The 7,552-nt window shown below is 40.9% G+C and overlaps 1 protein-coding gene across 1 annotated transcript in view; it reads right to left on the minus strand.

The window, feature by feature from the left end:
- T265_09319 (hypothetical protein) overlaps positions 1 to 6,147 on the minus strand; it is a gene marked incomplete at both ends in the record, with an annotated part of 12,829 nt that extends 6,682 nt beyond the window's left edge. Inside the window, 2 exons of the mRNA XM_009175352.1 lie at positions 5,790 to 6,019; positions 6,071 to 6,147. The remainder of the gene's footprint in view (positions 1 to 5,789; positions 6,020 to 6,070) is intronic.
- Between the last annotated feature and the right edge of the window lie 1,405 nt (positions 6,148 to 7,552).

A 7,552-nucleotide genomic window follows, 5' to 3' on the forward strand; every position in this document is an offset into this window, starting at 1 on the left:
CTGATGGCCACGGGGTCCAACTGGGTCCACGGTTGATTTGTAGTTGGCGGCCGCCAGGTTACGCGGTGCGAACGTTTATGTTGAAAGTTCGTACTTGCCAGAAACAGTTCGTGATCAGCACACAGCTGAAGGAGGCGATCTCCGTTGTCTGTGCGGCGAGCATCGACTCCGAATCGACCACCCAAATGTGATTCCAAGTAGCTCAGACGACCTACTTGAGCATTCAAATCGTCTGCAAGGATCACAATGTCAGTGCTTTTTGCCTGACGAATGAGCCTGGATAGCTCTCGATAGAAAGTAGCCTTCTCCGCATCAGAACTGCAGTCCGTCGGGGCATAAGCCGACACAATACAACACTAAATGATCTGAATAATCCTGCCTCACGGTTTGGCATGCGCTTCACACCGGCAAAGTGTAAAGTGCTACTGGAAGACTCGTTCAGCTGTAGCACCTTTTCGGTGCCTAACTGCCACGCCACCCAAAGGTTGCACGAGGGCCGGGATACTGCCAAGTTGCCCAAACCTAGACAGGGGAAGTCGAGAGGCGGAGGCCGGGTTCGAACCACTCGCACTCTAACCACTTGGGCCATCTCACCCCCCGCAAGACTGGGTGGACTGAGAACCTAACCTAATGCTTGCGGATGAGCCGAGTGAGATAGTAGACAAATTTGTATGCCTGGGCAGCTGTATCAATCCCTGGGCTCGCGAAAGATAAAAGTTCCATCCGGATTGTGAAGGCCGGAGCAGCTTTTGTGAACATGCACCACCTAAATTGGACGACTGTTTCCTGAGGTAGAATCAGTCGGCTCTGGGAATGTTCCGGATAAAGGCTGTTGAAGCGCGGTGACTGGCTGCCAGATATGCACAGACCACTGGCTTTATAAGTACGTAGTTGGGTTATGGTGAAATTGCCGTGATGACCATACTTAAGCTTTGGATCCGAGTTTCTGCTAGTCAAGAACCATCTTTATTTCGAGACTTGACGATTTTAGCGACTGAGTCCTGTCAACCAAACCGCATCGCAATCACCTGTAAAATGCAGTGAAGTTGAACAACCTAGGACGATCTAATGTGGCGGAATCATTGAACGAAAACGACCCGCATTAGCGTGCCAACACGGGATCAATTCGTTATTTATTGTTATCTGCAGATGTTACGGTTGCACGAGGGCTGGGATACTGCCAGAGTGCCCACATCTAGGCAGGAGGACGATTATGGTCCTCAACCAAAGCCTATGGCTCAAAAGCCTGATCGCAAGGCAACTGTGTTGATCTGGAAATGCAAGTACATTACCATTTTTGCATCTATCTATCTACTATCTATCTATCTATCTATCTATCTATCTATCTATCTATCTATCTATCTATCTATCTATCTATCTATCTATCTATCTATTCTATCTTCTATCTATCTATCTATCTATCTATCTATCTATCTATCTATCTATCTATCTATCTATCTATCTATCTATCTATCTATCTATCTATCTATCTATCTATCTATCTATCTATCTATCTATCTATCTATCTATCTATCTATCTATCTATCTATCTATCTATCTATCTATCTATCTATCTATCTATCTATCTATCTATCTATCTATCTATCTATCTATCTATCTATCTATCTATCTATCTATCTATCTATCTATCTATCTATCTATCTATCTATCTATCTATCTATCTATCTATCTATCTATCTATCTATCTATCTATCTATCTATCTATCTATCTATCTATCTATCTATCTATCTATCTATCTATCTATCTATCTATCTATCTATCTATCTATCTATCTATCTATCTATCTATCTATCTATCTATCTATCTATCTATCTATCTATCTATCTATCTATCTATCTATCTATCTATCTATCTATCTATCTATCTATCTATCTATCTATCTATCTATCTATCTATCTATCTATCTATCTATCTATCTATCTATCTATCTATCTATCTATCTATCTATCTATCTATCTATCTATCTATCTATCTATCTATCTATCTATCTATCTATCTATCTATCTATCTATCTATCTATCTATCTATCTATCTATCTATCTATCTATCTATCTATCTATCTATCTATCTATCTATCTATCTATCTATCTATCTATCTATCTATCTATCTATCTATCTATCTATCTATCTATCTATCTATCTATCTATCTATCTATCTATCTATCTATCTATCTATCTATCTATCTATCTATCTATCTATCTATCTATCTATCTATCTATCTATCTATCTATCTATCTATCTATCTATCTATCTATCTATCTATCTATCTATCTATCTATCTATCTATCTATCTATCTATCTATCTATCTATCTATCTATCTATCTATCTATCTATCTATCTATCTATCTATCTATCTATCTATCTATCTATCTATCTATCTATCTATCTATCTATCTATCTATCTATCTATCTATCTATCTATCTATCTATCTATCTATCTATCTATCTATCTATCTATCTATCTATCTATCTATCTATCTATCTATCTATCTATCTATCTATCTATCTATCTATCTATCTATCTATCTATCTATCTATCTATCTATCTATCTATCTATCTATCTATCTATCTATCTATCTATCTATCTATCTATCTATCTATCTATCTATCTATCTATCTATCTATCTATCTATCTATCTATCTATCTATCTATCTATCTATCTATCTATCTATCTATCTATCTATCTATCTATCTATCTATCTATCTATCTATCTATCTATCTATCTATCTATCTATCTATCTATCTATCTATCTATCTATCTATCTATCTATCTATCTATCTATCTATCTATCTATCTATCTATCTATCTATCTATCTATCTATCTATCTATCTATCTATCTATCTATCTATCTATCTATCTATCTATCTATCTATCTGGCCATCTCCAACTTTTCCATTTACCTATCATTTTGTCCACCTATTGAGAAGGCCACTTTCCAGTCTTTGTTTTCCCGTCAGTATGCGGTCTTGCGAAAAATGTTATTTCCATCCTGACTGGGGAGGCCAGATTAACCTTTGCGAACCTGCGTTACATGGGGAAAGGGCACAACCATAGCCTGTTTATGCCACCCGAATGACCGAAGGCGTTAACACCTGATCGAGCGACATCTACAACTGGTCGGTCGCGGCTGTGCTTGCTGCACTCTTGATAATTGTTTCCAACCCGATGGTGCTACGAAAACCTGATTAGAGTGGTGGCGGGTACATATGGTACTGTCGGATTCAAATGCGCCATTATTCTGTAAAAATGAATCAACAGCTCGTCAAACCTGTCAGAAAATTCGGAACTAGCTCATTTCAGCCAAAGTTACGCGTTGGTTGTATTTGCAATGTTTCAAAAGTTTGAGGTTCTCTACTAAACGTTGCATACAAATGGTATATTGTGCGCGCGAGTTCCAAGTGTTAAAGTGTTGGCCGCTATGTTATCTGGTCTGTTCGCGCCCAGAGACCAAAACGAGCAAGAGGGAAGTTTTGTGTACACATTCCAAACATCTTTGAGTGGAAAATCAAGGAATGGTTTCGACCTAAGTACCCTTTAGTCGTTTTACACCCATTTAAACTTAAAGCGCACCGATTCGAACTTATCATATTCGTCATAAAGATAGATGGTCAGATGAAAGCTGGCCACCCACCAGTGATCATGGTTGTACGTTATATGGAGCAGAATGATATGATTCTAGTCAATTATGAAATGAATTTGGATAAAAATGCGCCTCAAAGATTGGCCCAGATGCCAACTGAGGGTTGATTTTTCGTTTAAATGGAAACTTCAGAGGAATAGACTAACTCCTCTTGAGTGCTGCTTGTTAGGAGTATTCCCTTGGAGTGGGATACCTGTAAATGACTCGTATGAACACCTGGTTTGTAATATTATTCAATCGAATGTGCTGTACCAGGCCACCTCATGTTCCAGTTGGTGCTGGTACGATATTCGAAACATCACAACATATTTTCCCGACGAAACTGTGTCGAATTCCGCCGCAGTTCCACTGTTGTTTCCGTAACAGTTCCAATAATGCCGCTTTAACCACCCTCGTGGCCAACCGTTAAATCGTCCCACATGAGTAATGGGTACGCGAGTTCGCAAGCTACCAAGTTACCATGTAATGACTGTTAGAGCATGATTATAAGGGATGAATAACCAAAGAAGTCAAAAAGGACAATAACCAACCGATGTGCCAGCAAACACCCACACACGTGATTGGTTTGCTTGCTAAGTCACTTACCAGGCATGAGTTAGCAGGTGTGACTGCAGCAGCCGCTCGAAAATCAATACTTGTCATTGTAACCATACGAGAGTCAGACTAAAACTAATCTTTCTGCAGACAGTGGTCAGTATTAGGCTCAGCGGTACTCACGCAACATAAACACATGACATCTGCCTATAGGCTACCCAAGGAATAATGGATTTGTAGATGGTAGACAATACTGGTGACCATCGTTCACGGTGCAACTAATTGGCAAACGATATAGTGCAACTTAAAAAAGCAAGAGTTGTGGTTGACGCTGGTCGCTATTTTGTTTTCATATTAAATAGAATATTCACAGCTAGGAATTTGTATAGGATAGCTAGCGAATTTAGTTGAAAAGTTTAAGCACTGACAGAGGTGACGTCATCGGGGTACAGTAGAGTAGTGATAATGACAAGATGCTTGAAGCCAAATTGTCCATCTTAGCAGCCGTTATCTAACAGTGATGAACAGTGCTACCAGGAGCTCGTATAGGATGCCTTCAGCCGTTATCTAACAGTGATGAACAGTGCTACCAGGAGCTCGTATAGGATGCCTTCAGCCGTTATCTAACAGTGATGAACAGTGCTACCAGGAGCTCGTATAGGATGCCTTCAGCCGTTATCTAACAGTGATGAACAGTGCTACCAGGAGCTCGTATAGGATGCCTTCATCACAGGTCTTCTGTTCTTTGGTTCGTCAGATTTCCTATACGAAGCTTTTCTAAATCTAACACCTTTTCATAGCTGTGCCTCCTGTACAGAGAAACTTCCATGAACATGACTGCACTTGCATTGATGGTGGTGGGCTAGAAGCGCACATCCGCAATGCATCGCATTCCATATTGTGTTTCTATTTGGGCACAAATATGAGTGTTTCGAATGCAAGATTGGTTCGTGTCTATTCAATGTAAATTAATCCGTATTTGTCACCAAGTTGTGATCAACAAATGGATGATAAATGGGCTTCCCTGGAACAGAGTTATTGCTGTCAACTTGTGGATTGTTGTGGAAAACACCTGAAGGTTCAACAACTTAAACCTCCTCATCGGAAGTCAGTGTTCTAACTTTCGTTTAGTTTCTAAAGCAGTAGTCCTCACTTGACGACCAAACAACGCTGAGTGAGAACAGGTTTCAAGCTGGGCTACATCAACTTTCTGAGTGCTGTTTAGGTTGTCACTGCTCTACACAGGGACACTACTAGCCAAGTGAACATTTGGATGCTAAGCGTCCAAGAGCAAATGCTATGCGAGGTGAACAAAACGGAATAGAAGCTAAGCTGCGATTATACCACGCATATTTCGCACTTATCGGTGTTTTCTTACAATCCAGAATGGAAATTCAGCGAGTAGGACCTGGAAAAACACGTTGCCTTGGTTTTCTCATCATCATGTTTCTGCACGTTTGTCAAAAAATCAAGTCTCTATAATAAACAGCGATCAAGTTATTGAAAACATGTGACTTTATGGTTACTGTGTGTGCTGTAGATCAGAAAGAACAAGCCGTTAGTAGCAATGGTCTGTAACTGCTTACGTCAGAGAGCTTCGCTTTCGATAATTCTTTTCCGATCACAAGTCCAAGCTCAACCTCATGGTGTAGGTCTGTGACGCCCTCTGGGAGCTAACATTCATGAGGAAAGTGAAACACAGAATAAACCAATATTCACCACAATCTTCTCTCCTTGTTCGATGATGGCACTTGGCGGTTTGAGAAAAATTACTGGATCACTCTGAATTTGACTACCGAGTTCTCGGGCATGTTCACTAGGAAAAATGGGTTAAGCAATCAACTTTGGTTGACGAACGAGAGAGTACACATAGTTGCGTCCAACTGCGACAATCTTTCGGCAAATATGACTAAATCCTTTGGACATGTTGCTTATAGGTTACTGAAACGAAAGTAAAATGAGTAAGGCACGGATGTGAGCTGAGGAATGGGTTAACATGAAAAATAAACCAAATAAGTGATAGTTACAGAAGATAGTAAAAAAATGGGCTGTTGAGAGCAGGAGGGGATGCCTATCGAACGTGTAACTGCTTCCGCTTGGCCAGTTCGGTGGACCAGCTTTGGCAACAAAAGCGGATACTAGCGACTGTTGACATGTAGGATGTCCTTCATTGCATGGCTTTATTGTTCAGTTTGACCGTTTTGATAAGAATCTGCCTACCATCCCATAAAAAGCGGGTCATCATCACCAAGGCGAGGTGGCTCATGTGGTTAGAGCACGAATTTACTGACCGGAAGGTTCGTTGTTCGAACCTGACCTCTACCTCTCGACTTCTTCTGTCTAGGCTTGGGCGAACTGGCAGTATCCCAGTCCTCGTGCTCCCTACTGGTGGTATGGAAGTCAGGCACCGAAAGGGTGTAACAGCTGAACGATTTTTTAAATATATTTTTCAGACAACATGGATAAACAACTGGCAGCACGAAAATCACTGGCATCGGTAGGCCGCCATATCGTTAAATGCCTCCAGCCAAGCACAGCGACAATCACACAGACCCCACCCTGGAAGGAGAACAGCAGCAACAACACCTAAACTTTCCGTAATCTCTTACACATCCTTCCGTCAAGTCATGATTTATACGCGGAACAACACTGATTTCGGTAGGCGACGTTTCTGCACGCAAAGTGTCCACAAACTTCTAAATATGCCACTTTCGAGCAAACACAGTTACCAGCACTGACCTATCGACAGAATCGAACGCAAATTTCAACACAATTTACGACAGCAACACCAGTTAGGTGGATTTGGAGAATACGCACCCTTGAAGTCTGGAAATACTAAGATCCTGGGTTGCCCGTACATATGGTGACGGAGTGTGAAGATGTGGTCGACACACTCTTTACCAGATCGAGTTCCGGATTGAGGTTCAGGGGCCACGGTATCATGTGTCGCCAGGATTTGTAACAAATATAGTCAAACAAACACCCTTCGGCTAATACATTCATTACCCGTATCTTTATAGAAGATGGGAACAATTATCGTCTCACTCTGGTGTCCCTTTATCCAGGATAAACGTTGGTCATTCTTTGGAAAAGGTTTGGAACCGATTGAGAAGTCATCGTTTCAGAAGAGCTTGGTAAACAATCGGTAGTTTTTATTTGGGCAACCTTTCGCTTTTGACACAAAAGCTTCATCAGGCCAAGTGAGGAGGTCACCAAATTGGCCAGGTTACAAGGCAGACGAGGACCCAATCAGTAAGTCAGTCGTCTTCAGATTATCACACTAGATCAGTGTTGAGTGTCAATCACGGCTCTTGTCGGTTAGTGAAGTTGTCAAAATCTTGCTTTGGTG

Source organism: Opisthorchis viverrini (genome assembly GCF_000715545.1).
Source record: "Opisthorchis viverrini unplaced genomic scaffold opera_v5_268, whole genome shotgun sequence".
Lineage (NCBI taxonomy): Eukaryota > Metazoa > Platyhelminthes > Trematoda > Opisthorchiida > Opisthorchiidae > Opisthorchis > Opisthorchis viverrini.